Source organism: Dermochelys coriacea, chromosome 9 (assembly GCF_009764565.3).
Source record: "Dermochelys coriacea isolate rDerCor1 chromosome 9, rDerCor1.pri.v4, whole genome shotgun sequence".
Lineage (NCBI taxonomy): Eukaryota > Metazoa > Chordata > Testudines > Dermochelyidae > Dermochelys > Dermochelys coriacea.
In genome coordinates this window covers 21,451,548-21,465,525 of record NC_050076.1, presented here as the reverse complement: position 1 = coordinate 21,465,525, position 13,978 = coordinate 21,451,548, and the positions used below count along the sequence as shown (strand labels likewise).

Genomic DNA, 13,978 nt, shown 5'->3' with positions numbered 1-13,978 from the left:
GGCTCTTTTGAAAAGTTGAGGACTGGTGCAGAAATCTTTAAAAGTGTGACCATTTGCTGCAGTAAAGTATCTATAGCAGTGCACAGTATCTCTTCCAAATAGATATCTGGGAGTTAATATACAGGGTGGACTATGTTCCTATTGCCAGGAGTCTGTTGATCTAGGCCCTGGACAGGGAGGGTGGGTCCATGGACTCACAGAGCTTGTATCCATGGAAGTGTGCACAGTTTTAAGATTAGTCAGAGGGATTTGGCAATGGGAGGTTACATGGGCAAGGCAGGCAGCCAGGAAAGTGCAATACTTTTGTGGGGAAGGAAATTAGGGTGTAAGGTTCCAAGGATGCAGGTCCTTCCTTTCAGTGAGTCTAGAACCTGGGGCTATTGGGTCTCTGACACTCCTCTGTTGTCACCAAGGGAGACAGATGAAGCAGCACTACACCAATCCTGGAAGGTCAGGCCCCATAGGACTTCCTGTTGGAATGCCAAAGGCATGCGGTTGCCTGTTTGACTTGCATCCACCATTTAAGCGAGCAGGTGACCTGGGTGGGCTGTCTGAGCAACCACAAAGAGTTTTGTTGACGCTGTATTGAATCCTGCTCTTGCTGTCTCCTGTGATCTGTATCCAACCCCTGGTCCCAGTTCCCGCTCTGCTCCCATCTTATTCAAGCACCTTGCGTAAACTTTACATTTACTTACAAATATAAAATTAGATTGATTTTTTCCCCTTGGTTTATACTGGTTTACACAATGAAAACACAAGGCCTTTAGCAATAGGATGTATATCTGGAGGAGGATTGTAGTGAAATATGCCCTTTTCCACTAGAGACCAGCAGCTTGCCTGTACAGCTATGGAAGTGGCATTGTCAAGGGAGGGGACATGACTAAAGTTCAGTATGTCTCTTACACAGTCTTCTCTGGGAGTTGAGGATTCCTGTGGAGCCATGATGGCTCTTTCAATATAATATCCCTAGAGAAACCTCAGTGGAGAGTGATGGAGCACACATGATCTGTTCTTCCCTAGTTGTGAATCCCCACTCAGGTGCAGCTGCCCTGCTAAGGTATAGCAGTGCATGGTGTAATTTGCATCCTCTTACATCAGCAGAGGTCAGTGAAACCTACAATGTTTCAACAGTCAGTGAAGCTGAGAGTTCACATATAGACTTCTTAAAAGTAAACCAGAAAGACAGCTAGTAAAATCGTGACAAAAGCTGTTCAAATGACTGATCCTTTCAAACAGCATTGTCATGAAAATGTGATTTAAAACTCTCCTATTCATATGGCTACTGCCTGGGATTGTAAATGAGGATACGACTATTCCAAATGCTATGAATCTGAAAGGATTTGAATAATTTTTGAGTGTGATTGTTTAAAATCAGATCAGACACAGATGGCCCTTTTTTCTTTATTTCCTAATTTTATGTAAGATAAATGTAGCTCTTCTGCAGTGGTAAAAACTTGAACTGACATTGAACTACTAGCATAATATTGGCAAAAGAAGCCTGATGTATTTTGTTAATGTCACGTTGGGCTTTCCACTGATGAGATGAAATTCTGTAGCTGAAGCTGAAACATCTCTGCATAGCTACTTATGTACAGCTTTCTTCAAACAATCCATGGACTTTCTTCTATGGTCTTGAGTGCAGGTTAATGGCTACTGTATCAAATTAACAGCATACCTTCAGCAATAAAACATGTTGTTAACACTGATAGTTTGCTGTCTGTAATACTTATGGATAGTTTTAAGCACTGTCCATTTATTTGAGTAACTTTAATGCTTGTGAAATATATTAGACTGACAGGCCTGAAGAATTTATTTCTCTGTTTATCCTCAAAGCAAGTACTGTGGATACAGCAACGGTACAAGTTCATTATGCTTTCCTACCAACATGGCTCAACCTGACCTGTAGGAATTAATCCAAAGGTAAAAGGTAGTTCATTGTTTGTGCCTCTTCGGTCCTGGGTCTCTCTCCTGACACTGCCTAGAATGCTGCGAATTAAAATTATTATTTTGGGCTGGGGATGTGGACCTGTCTCTGAGGAGCTGGACTCAGGCCACTAGCCCATCTGACAGAGGATACTAAAGCAAAATTAAGCAAGAGTTAAGCAAAATTCTTTTTTGTTTTGCAGAGTTTGGTGTGAACATTTTTGTTGTTTTACTTGGGACAATTTTGCATTTGCACGCCTCACCATCAATTTTGCTTTAAAATGTGCAAAAATGTTATTTGATTTTATTTCATGTCAGTGATGTAAAAGCCATCTCTGTTTTAGACAATTTACCCTTGCTCGTTCAGAAACTAGCTCAGTTTTCCATGGAAGCTGGTCCCATTCTGTCTAGAAAATAAACCTGATTTTACTACTTGTGAAAATGGACCCATTTGGGAGAAGATGACACTCTTCCGTTTTGAGTGGCTTTTTATTTTGTTGCAGAAGTTTCATGTACTTCTTCTAAACAGTCACATTCTGTTGTCAACATTTGATCATCAGCTAACCAATTCGGTTGGAATTCATCCGATCAGTTGGAAGGCTGGGGTTAAAAACTGCTGGTGCCATGAGATGTGTTTGGGATCCTGAAGCCAGTATTGTTGTTTAGATTTTGTATTTATTTGATTTTAAATTAAAGAGTAGGTGTGACTGGGTATACCAGGCTCAGAGGCTTCCTGAGGGAGGCCTCGGGGTCCTACCACACCCTATCCCAAGAAGGAGCAGAGGAGCTGAGTCCTCCAAGTGGCCTAGAGTGGCTGCAGGGAAACATCCAATCAGGAGGGCCATATAAAAGAAGCTGCAGAGCCAGAGGAGTGTAGATCAGTGGTGGGCAATCTGATTGCAGGCTACGAGACATTTTGCTGATGTTGACCGTCCTCAGGCACAGCCCTCCACAGCTCCCATTGGCCATGGTTCGCCATTCCCGGCAAATGGGAGCTGCTGGAAGAGGCGGGCCGCTGCTGACCTCAACTGTTAGTGGCCCCACTGGAGAGCTGGGGCTAGAAAGACGCTGAGCGAATGAAACCATTGGTCCAGGGAGGAAGCCCTTGGGGTATGGCCTGATACCAGGGCCAGGACTATGTGAAGACTCTGAGACTGCTTAAAGATTGAGAGGTATTGTGATAGGCCTCTGTTGGACTGTTTATCCTGGAAGTGTTGAAAGGCCACAGTGTGTGAGACACTTGGCTGGAGGGCTGAGTCACCAAAACTGCCTGAGAAATCACTGATAAATCAAGAGAGCTGCAGACACACCTGAGCAAAGGGGTGCTCGCATGAGGTGAGTGCTACCCTGTTCCAGTAGGAAATAAAATAAGCTATTTCTTTCTGATGGCTTTTCATGGCTTCACTGTTCTAAGACCTGGTTTACAGTATACAGCTAGATCAACATAAGTTGCCTTGCATCGACCTAGTTGTTCGTGTCCATACTTAAATTTTTCTCCCACTGTAGGGACTCCATTACAGTGACACAAAAATACCACCTCCTTCAGCGGTGTTAAACCATGGTTAGTGTACTGAGGTCAATGCAGTGTTAGTGTAGACACTGCGTTTACCTATGTCAATCATAATAGTCCTCCAGTAACTGACCCACGATGCCCGACTCTGATGGTTCACAGGAGTCATGGAGACTGGAAACCCTTCCTCTCCTCACCTTAAAACCCCACAAATTTTTGAAATCCCTTTTCCTGATTCACCAGCTTGGTGAGCACACCTAGCAGTTCTCCATTGTTGCGTGAGTGACTGCCAGCTGAACATGCTGGCTACATGCTTAAGACATGGAATAGATAGGAGATTAAAGATCTTCTGGGCCTGTGGGAAGAAGAGGCTGTGCAAACACAGCTATGGACCAGCCATAGAAAAGTGGACATCTATGAGCAGATGGCACGGGGATGCCGGAGAAGGGGTATGACAGGGATCAGCAGCAGTGACATGTGAAAGCAAAGAAACTTGCATCAGGTATATCAGAAGACCAGAGAGGTCAACAGTCAATCCAGGGCCAAGCCACAGACTTGCTGCTCTTATAAAGAGCTGCGTGAAGGAAACCCTACCACCACCCTGTGGACCATTGTGGATACCTCTGATGAGCCATAGTCACATGCCCCTACCATGAATAGCAAGGAAGAGGAGGAGGAGGATGGGGGACATGTGACCAGGGAGTCCATTTATGCCACAAACCACAATCTATTTGACAGGTTTCGGAGTGGTAGCCGTGTTGGTCTGTATCTGCAAAAACAATGAGGAGTCCTTGTGGCACCTTAGAGACTAACAAATTTATTTGGGCATAAGCTTTCATGGGCTAGAACCCCCTTTATCAGATTCTAGCCCATGAAAGCTTATGCCCAATTAAATTTGTTAGTCTCTAAGGTGTCACAAGGACTCCTAATCTATTTGAGACTCCACTGCAGTCCAGAAAGTCAAGCACAGGTGAGCCCGTGCAAGGGAAGGAACCTTACATAAGAACATAAGAATGACCACACTGGGTCAGACCAAAGGTCCATCCAGCCCAGTATCCTGTCTACCGACAGTGGCCAATGCCAGGTGCCCCAGAGGGAGTGAACCTAACAGGTAGTGATCAGTGATCTCTCTCCTGCCATCCATCTCCACCCTCTGACAGACAGAGGCTAGGGACACCATTCCTTAGGTAAGTGTGTAAACCTTGGGTAAGTGTGTAAATGTGTTTCCCAGTATAAAGATGTATTGATGGCACACCTGTGGAATGCCTGAGCTGGATAAGGAGGAGAAAGAAGAGGACTTGGGTTGACCTGTTCAGTGAGATATTGCAAGCCAGTTCTGTATCAGACCATGAGCAGAGTGCCTGCAGGGTGAATATTGAAAACCATCTGAAGAAGGAAAGGGCAAACAGGGGAGAGGCCCAGGAATCCCAGCAGAAAAAAGAGAGGGAGATACTCCAGACATAATGGGGTTTTTCTGGTAGCAAACACAAATACTACATATTCTTGTGGATAATCATGGGCTGGCCTTCCTTTGCAGTCCATACAGCACCTTCCTACACCCTCTCTCAACATTTCACGTGGTATCAGGGGCCACATCCCTGCTCCTGTCACTCCACCACAGGGGAAATGAAGGACAACCACAGTTTCACATATACTGACCTGTGAGAACCACGGTTTCTGATTGCCTACATAAAATGGACATGAATGTTCTTTCCCCTTCTTAAGTTCTAGTCCATAAATTTATTAAATTTGTAATGTATTTGCTCTGAACTTGCACAAAATTTTTTTGGTGTTTTTGTTACTCAATAAAATTCTATTGTTTAGCAAATAATTCATCTTTATTAGTCCCAAACATATGCTGCAGAATGCCTAGCGGTACTGAAAGTAGTCACTTACTTGTTACTGTACAGTGTGATATAACTCATAGGATCAGAGAAAAGAACACAGCACAGTGTAATAATCATAAATGTACAGCAAGCACCACAAATTAATAGGTACACTGATGGTGTTCTATTCATAGATGTGCACCCAGTACCATACAATTCCTGGCAAATCCAAAGCAGCAAGGTGATGTAGAGCACAGTACACAACAACACATTACCGTGGCTCACTGTTGAAGTGCTCTTTCAAAGCCTCCCTGATCTGTATAGCTCTGCATAGAGCTCTTCTAATAGCCCTTGAGTCTGGTTGCTCAAACTCAGCAGACAGCTGCTCCACCTGCTCCCTGGCAGCAACTTTTCCCCTTTGCTTCCCATATATTATGCAGGACACAGCAGGCGGCTATAACCATTGGGATGTTTTTTTCTGATGAGATCTAATCTTGTGAGTAAACAATGCCAGCATTCCTTCAATCTTCCAAAAGCACATTCAACTGTCGTTCTACACCTGCTGAGCCAGTAGTTGAATCTTTCTTTGGTGCTGTCGAGGTGGTGAGTGTTCAGCTTCCTAAGCCGCTCACTTCTCCACTGTCAGTGCAGCTCTCATTCTGGTGTCCCTGCACTGGAGTGGGGGTGCAAGCTTGACACAAAGATCTGGGAATGTGGCCTTGTGCATCTGAAAATTCCTTAGCCATTGTTCGTCATCCCAACCCTGCATTACGATGCGATCCCACCAGTCACTGCTCATTTTTCAGGATCAGAAGCAGTGCTTCACCATCTACAGCTGCTCCTTGAACACCACCAACAGCCTTGAATTGGTTCTTGCTATGTCCCACAACAGTCTATCCTCCATGAAATAGTCATGTTCCCCACTGATACAGTTCTTCTTGTGGTTCCTCAAATACCGGAGGATCATACGTTCTCTGCTTGTAATGCTCATAAAAGTAGTGCAGAGCTGTGCAGGCTCCATGCTTCTGTCAGAGATGGCAGAGAGCAAGGAAGGCTGACCAGATTGGAGGGATTTTTTTAAAAAAAGTGCAAAAATTATGGGATATAAATGACGTTATGGGATGTAGAAAGTTTCAAGCTGGGAAGTTGACTCCTTGCTCCCAATCACCACTGCATGACTTGTTTCTGTTCCACCATTCACTGCCAAACATCCTGGAAGATAGTGTGCTGAATGGTGATGAGTTGCACATTGGGATACCGATCTGTGGTGCACCGCATTACATTGACACAAGCATTCCTGGTGAGTATGTGCAGTACCGATGCAAGGAGCCAACTATGCATGCGCATAAGTAATATACTAACTGCGATGGCTTATGGTGACGTAACATGTGCCAGCAAAAGTTTCTGTAGTGTAGACATACCATAAGAGTGGGACAGCCAGCTTCAAATCATGAACCCTGGATGATTCATTAATTTCACTGCATAAAAATAGAAGTTTCAAACCAATTCTATACCAATTAATAGTACTTTCTTTTTACTCACTTCTAGCACCAACAGGCATTTGTTCAAACTCAGTACTAAATTGCACCCCCGGATACATGTGTGCAATGTCTGTTAAATGCAAAGGAATTGCAGACATCTATGAGAGCAGAATTGGCCCTGAGTGTTTAGTCATAATTGAAACACATTATTATAATTTCTGCTTACTATTGCTTTGATAGCTCACTGGTTCAAAGTCACCATACATCATGCAGCATGATAGAGCACTGTGTGAGTAACACAATGAAGAAAGGCTTTATGCTGATAACAGGGTCTATTCTTTATTCGCTACTTGCATTTAAATCTCATTGAAATTGTTATTACGGGGAGTTAAGCAGCACAGACAGGATGGAAACTGCATAATAGAGACAAAACCTTGCACTTGTATGTAGGGTTGGACGGATTAGATTTTTATTGGTAAATGTTGATTTTCCTGTACAGACACAAACTGAGGAAAAAAATATATCCATTGATAATTAAAACTTACAGATAGGCAAAGTAAGGAAAATTCTGCTTGAGAACTTACTAGAGTATGATTTAAGAATATTTATTTAGTATATTTTGACATATTTTCCAAGGGAAGCAGTGGGGGCAAAAGATGTATCTGGCTTCAAGATTAAGTTCGATAAGTTTATGGAAGAGATGGTATGATGGGATAACATGATTTTGGCAATTAATTGATCTTTCACTATTCATGGTAAATAGGCAAAATGGGATGTTAGATGGGGTGGGATCTGAGTTACGATAGAGAATTCTTTCCTGGGTATCTAGCTGGTGAATCTTGCCCACGTGCTCAGGGTTCAGCTGATCGCCATATTTGGGGTCGGGAAGGAATTTTCCTCCAGGGCAGATTGGAAGAGGACCTGGGGGTTTTTCACCTTCCTCTGCAGCATGGGGCCTGGGTCACTTGCTGGAGGATTCTCTGCACCTTGAAGTCTTTAAACCATGATTTGAGGACTTCAATAGCTCAGACAGAGGTGAGAGGTTTATTGCAGGAGTGGGTGGTGAGACTCTGTGGTCTGCATTGTGCAGAAGGTCAAACTAGATGATTGTAATGGTCCCTTCTGACCTTAATGTCTACGAGTCTGTGATGTTAACAATTTGCATTTTAAAGGTTATGGAGTTTTTCAATCTCAACATCTACTGTCATTAAATAATTATGGTCTGACCGAGCCCCGCATAGTATCCCATAACTGTGAAAATTTAAATTGATACAAATCTAAAAATACTTAAATTAATAATTTTGTGCACTTGTGAAAATTTAAATAAACAAAAATGGAGAAAAAATGGTTAAAAATGAACATCGATGATATCTGTTGAAATTATAAAAAAACCCCACACAACTGAATTCTGCCAGGTTTACTTCTATGGCACTGTTCTTCCAAGGATTTAAAAGTGCTTCACACACATTAACATTAACCTCTAAGAGTTGGGAATTCTACTCATTTTTCTGAAAAGATAAATTGAGGCTCAGTTTGGTTCACATGACTTGTCCAAGGTTACACAACAAGTCAGTGGCAGAGACATTCATAGGGTCTTGAATTACAGGCTTTGAGGCCTATGTTTTAACCACTAGAAACCTCTCTCCTGACCAAGAAAATTTGGGTGATCAGGGTCAAGTGCTTCATCCCCTGGGTCAAATGTTCACTTTATAAGCCCTCAACAACTAGATACTAGACAAATTAACAAATGATTCTGCTGTCTGTAATTTCAGCCCTGTCACTTTTCTTGACAAATTCATTTTCTTACACTTATCAACCACTGTGGGTGAATCTGTCTAAGATTAAAGAAAGTTGCTATGAGGAGGAGTTCTTGAAGGTCAGTCTGGTTTAAGGATACATATTTTCCTGCCAGTTTGCTTGGTAGGGTCAAGACTTTCCTTGGCGCTATAAAAATGTGAAAGCAATTATGTTAACTTCATGCCGTGAACAACTTGATTCCCTTTGTGTTTGGTTGCCTGTAACCATGCTTGTAAAGAGCTGACACTTGTCTGGATTTCTACTAAGAGCTTGCAACATGCAGAGCAGTTTTTTAAACACTCAGCTAGAAAAAAATGAAGGTTTTTTTTTTAATCTTTAACTTTCCCTTTTATTTAAACATTTAAAATTTTGAATTTACTTCAATGCTGCTCAGATAATAAATTATAGAAGCTACATCAGCAGAATGGACAGATGAAACAGGTGCTAAAAGAGTGTGTTAACAGACAGCAAATTAGCTGTGTATTCTCAGGGGCACTTCTAACATCCAGGGCTAGAGATAGAGAAAGGGAGATTTAGTGTGTCTGAGGCTCATCCAGGTACCAGGAAACTGTGGCTGTCTACAGGGCCAGCTCCAGGCACCAGTGTTCCAAGCAGCTGCTTGGGGCAGCAGTCAGAAAGGGGCAGCGGAGTTTCCACGGCTGCGGCAATTCAGCAGCAGCTTCTCTGTTCCGGGCAATTCAGTAGCTACAGGTATTTTCACTGCTTGGGGAGGCAAAAACGGTAGAGCCGGCCCTGGCTGTCTATGTACAGACTGGAGCTAAACCTTGGATCTAGCCATCCACTTGCACATTTAAGAGGCGCAGTGTGAAAGTCTCCTAGATTCAAAAGATGCACAGGCCTCAGGGGTCAAGTTCACCCATGTGCAAAAGGCCAGCACAAGACCTCTGCAGCTTTTCTCCTTGTATGCTCTTATGTGTGCAACCAGGTCAGGATGGTATACAACCAGGTCCAGAGAAGTGGCCAAGCAGCATGCAAGTTAAGAAGGAAGGTATAGCAATGGGAACGTTGTAAGCGCTAGTCAGTATTTACAATGGGGTAAGTTTTCAGTTTGAGAACAATGAGAATTGCTGGGTTCTGATCACTCTTGGAAATCTAGGTACTTCATTTAGGTACCTATAAGGGAGCTGTGCTGTCCTGAATAGCTAGTTCCATTTGAGGATGCTGAGCACTTCTGAAAATCTGCTGGCTTATGTTTAGTTTGTCTTTTCCCAGCTCCATCCTCCTGAATTCTCACTCCCTCTTTATGTTCTCTTCTTTATCAGTTTCTTTCACCCCCCCCCCCCTTTTAGAAAAAATATTCCTACTATTTTCTTCCTTTTCTTTTTTGCAATTGCTTCTCCACTCTCCTGATTTCTGCCTATGGCTATATTTGTATGCAGTGTTGTTGTAACCATGTAACCCAGGATAGTAGAGAGAGAATGTGGATGAAGTCACTTCTATTGGTGAGAGAGACAAGCTTTCAAGCTCCCACAGAATTCTTCTTCAGGTCTGAAGCTCAAAACTTGTCTCTCTCACTAACAGAAGCGGGTCCAAAAAAAGATATTACTTCACCCACCTTGTCTCTATGCGTATATTTGTTGTTCCACTGCACAGTGTTTCCTCTTATGGATATCTATGAGAGTTGCTTCCCACGGGTCAATGTTATGCCTCTTTCTGAGTGAGAAGTGTGGCTTTTGGAATCAGCAAGTCAATGTGGCAGACACAATCTGGTTGTCAGCAGTACTCTTAAATGAACCGTGGTTACAAAGTTGTAGATAGTGGATGCAATCAGTGCAAACTGAAATAAGCCAGAAAACCTTCAATGAGTAACAATTAAGCAGAATGATCCTTGAACAATATAATCTTTCTACTATGGGGATGAAAAATCACAACTACTCATGAACGCACAAAGGCGTCTATCAACCCACCCCATTGCTCTTTATGCTGTACCTAGTGATGTCTAGAAAACCTGGCATAAAGAGTAATTTTATCAGTTTCATTTTTTGACACTTTTTTTTACACACTTCTGCTTAAAATGCAAACCCACTAGCGCAGTCAAGTAGTGACTGAAAGTTGTTACCACCTTTGTCTGGTGGTCTGTGTGAAATGAACTTGATGTCAGCAGCTCCCGGTGGGCAGGTGTCCACATCACACAAAACAATACTAGTACGTATGGAACTTACCAACACCTTACTGATAGTTTGAATAGCAAGGGTAAGGATTGGATAGGCAGATATGTTTTATTTCCCTTCATCTCCAAAGGTGGTTCCTCCAGGCCAGGTTGGAGACAGTGGGAAGGAGGAGTTGGCATTGCCACTTGTTGAGATGTTTCTGCTTTGTGGATAAACAAGCTTGGACTAACCTACTGGTAAACAACCACATGGACTATTTGCTAAGTGGTCCCAGGACTTGTAGGCTCCATAAGACACTCTCTAAATAGAGGTAGATTAAATACAGATGCCACTGAATTATAGATCTGGATTCTGGCTCATAGGGGATCTAGGACCAAGGAGAACTTAGTTCTGTAGAACCATCTGGAGGACCTCAACACCTGAGAAGACCAGGACTAGGAGTCAGGAGCAGGGATTCAGGTGGGGATGGGTGCTGGCCATGGCTGCCCTTTGTTGTCTCTTGTGTTTTAATTGATCAGACTACCATGCTATGTGTTGTGAAGAATGTTCTGAGTCACTTTATAATGCACAACATGGTGGTGTGCTTAATTCAAACACAACAGTCAATAGCGGGAAGGGGAGCCACTCATATAGCAGGGCCCGCCAGAGAATCACAACAAGAAGCAGGGGCAGCAGAACTTCCAATACTTTATCTGAATGGAGAAAAACTATCTCTATCCTCATCCCCCAGTGCCCCATTAGTGCTGGCACTAGTAGGTAAACATAGCATGAGCCACTGCCCTTGGAAGACCTTAATTTCTATTGGAGACCTGTCTGTCTGCAAACTGATGCTGTGAACAGCCCGTCTCAAAGATACTTCTTATGAACATTTGGGATCAGATTTTTAAAAGAGCTCAGCTCCCATTTATGCACCGAAATAAGTGGCCAGTTTCTTAAACAAGCACAAAGTGCCAAGCTCTGTTTGAAAATCTGGCCATAAAGTGTCACAATGGGAGCAGCTGGGTGATGGGCACTTTCGAAAATCTGGTTCTAACTATGACAATTTTCACTTTGAAATAAAAAACAATGACAAGTAAGTGTGTGCAAACTTATTGATAGTCAAGCTCCTGTTGTATGTTTTAACAGCTTAATGCTATGAATTCAAATATGTTTGTTTTAGCACCCTGGATCATCACATATACTGTTTTGGAAGCTCTCAGAGGCCTGTTCCAGGTGTGTGCTCACATCTAAGTCAAAATGATTTTTAATCCATTCTCCTGGAAATAATAGTTCTAATTTAAATTAGAGTTACTTCCAAAAGGCTTTTTAAAATTACCCTCTTTTTCAGTTTTTTGTGTAGCAATGCCTTTGTTTTCATGTTCAGGAATAAATAGGTACTACCTTTTTCCCAGCAATAATATCAGTCACTCAAGCTGAATTTATAGCTCCTTTCCCACCCCCTTTAAAATATACGATGCTTTCAAGGTTCTATTCCACAATGGTACAACTTCCTGGATTCTGTTATTTATATGGCACCATGTCATATCACATACTTATAGTGAAAGAGATTAGTTTCTGATCCACATGTAGAGTTCCCACACATTTATTTATTGATCTTATTTGGTCAAATTATGTTAATACAGCGCTACTAGATATCAGAATGTAATTCTAAAAGGATGAGCTAAGCATTACGAAACCAAGGATATGCTCTCCAAGAAAAGCTGTATCGGAGGCCATAGACTTTGAAGTGCAAAGAGGGTGAAATTCATCCCAGTGAAGAGAGCACACAAAAGCCCTATGGCTATCTAAATTCCATTTAAACCATCAAAATAATGCTTAAATTGGGTTTAAGTGCCTTGCAAGTGTTCCCTATGTATGGGTAAATTTCATCCTGGGTGAATATGCTGTTGAGAGAGAAATATCACTTCTGACATATAATTTGTTAATTGGATATATACAAAAACAGGTATATATTGTATAGAGGTTTAATTCAGGATCCAACTCCATCTCTTTAGCCTCTCAGCAGGGCTTTTGGTAGCTGTCAGAGTGGGCGTGGCCAGGGGCTTAGACTTCTTCCTGTAACTGACTCTGACAGCCAATCTGCACTCTCTCTGCCACCAGCTCCTCATCCTTCTCTACGGAGAGACATGGCAGGAGCTGGGGGATGGTGTGTTGATCAAGTGCCCTGGGAAAGCAGGTACTTGTTGAAGGTGGAAGGGTAAGGAAGAAGAGAAGAGAGGCTAGTCCTATAGAAAAAGGGGAAGAGTCAAGGGAGACTACACCAAATATGAGCCCCAGGAGGATACAGGATGGGTTGAAGAGGATTGTAAGGGAAAATAGGAATGGAAAGAACTTGCAGCCAGAGGGAACAGGGGAGAGACTGGAGAATAGCACTGTCACCAGGAAAAGGCAGGTCTATGTGATCGGGGACTCTTTATTGAGAAGAATAGACAGGCCTGTAACTAGAGCTGATCCTGAGAATAGAAGGGTGTGCTGTCTTCCGGGTGCTAAGATACGGGATGTAGACCTGAGGTTGAAAAGGATCCTAAAGGGAGCGGGAAAGAATCCCCTAATTATCCTTCATGTGGGAACAAATGATACAGCCAGATTCTCGCTGGAAAGTATCAAGGGAGACTATGCTAGGCTGGGGAAGACACTTAAGGAAATTGAGGCTCAGGTGATCTTTAGCGGGATCCTTCCTGTTCCTAGAGAAGGGCAACAAAGGTCTGATAAGATTATGACTGTCAACAGATGGCTTAGGCAGTGGTGCTATAAGGAGGGCTTTGGGATGTATGGCCACTGGGAGGCATTCACGGACAGAGGTCAGTTCTCTCGGGATGGACTTCATCTGAGTAGGGAAGGAAATAGACTTCTAGGATGGAGGCTGGCACAACTGATAAAGAGAGCTTTAAACTAGGAATTGGGGGGAGATGGATGGGAGATGTCCAGAAAATCTCCACGCCAGATTTTAGCATTGAGAGGGAAGAAGATGAAGTAAGAAAGGATACAGCCATGGGTAGGAGAATGTATATAAGGAGCGAGGGCGGTGTGGATACTAGTCTAATAGGTTATACTGGCTGTAGAATGACTGTGCCTAATAGGGTACAAAATGTGAGCGAGTCCAAACAGCAAAAATTAAGATGTTTGTACACCAATGCGAGGAGTCTAGGTAACAAAATGGAGGAACTAGAGCTACTGGTGCAGGAAGTGAAACCAGATATTATAGGGGTAACAGAAACATGGTGGAATAGTAGTCATGACTGGACTACAGGTATTGAAGGGTATGTGCTGTTTAGGAAAGACAGAAACAAAGGTAAAGGTGGTGGAGTA

At 42.8% G+C, this 13,978-nt stretch overlaps 1 long non-coding RNA gene across 1 annotated transcript in view; it reads left to right on the top strand.

Annotated features, from left to right (window-relative positions):
• The first annotated feature begins 3,201 nt into the window (after positions 1 to 3,201).
• LOC122455855 overlaps positions 3,202 to 13,978 on the top strand; it is a 34,137-nt gene continuing 23,360 nt past the window's right edge. Inside the window, exon 1 of the long non-coding RNA XR_006274358.1 lies at positions 3,202 to 3,258. This is a non-coding gene — a long non-coding RNA (uncharacterized LOC122455855). The remainder of the gene's footprint in view (positions 3,259 to 13,978) is intronic.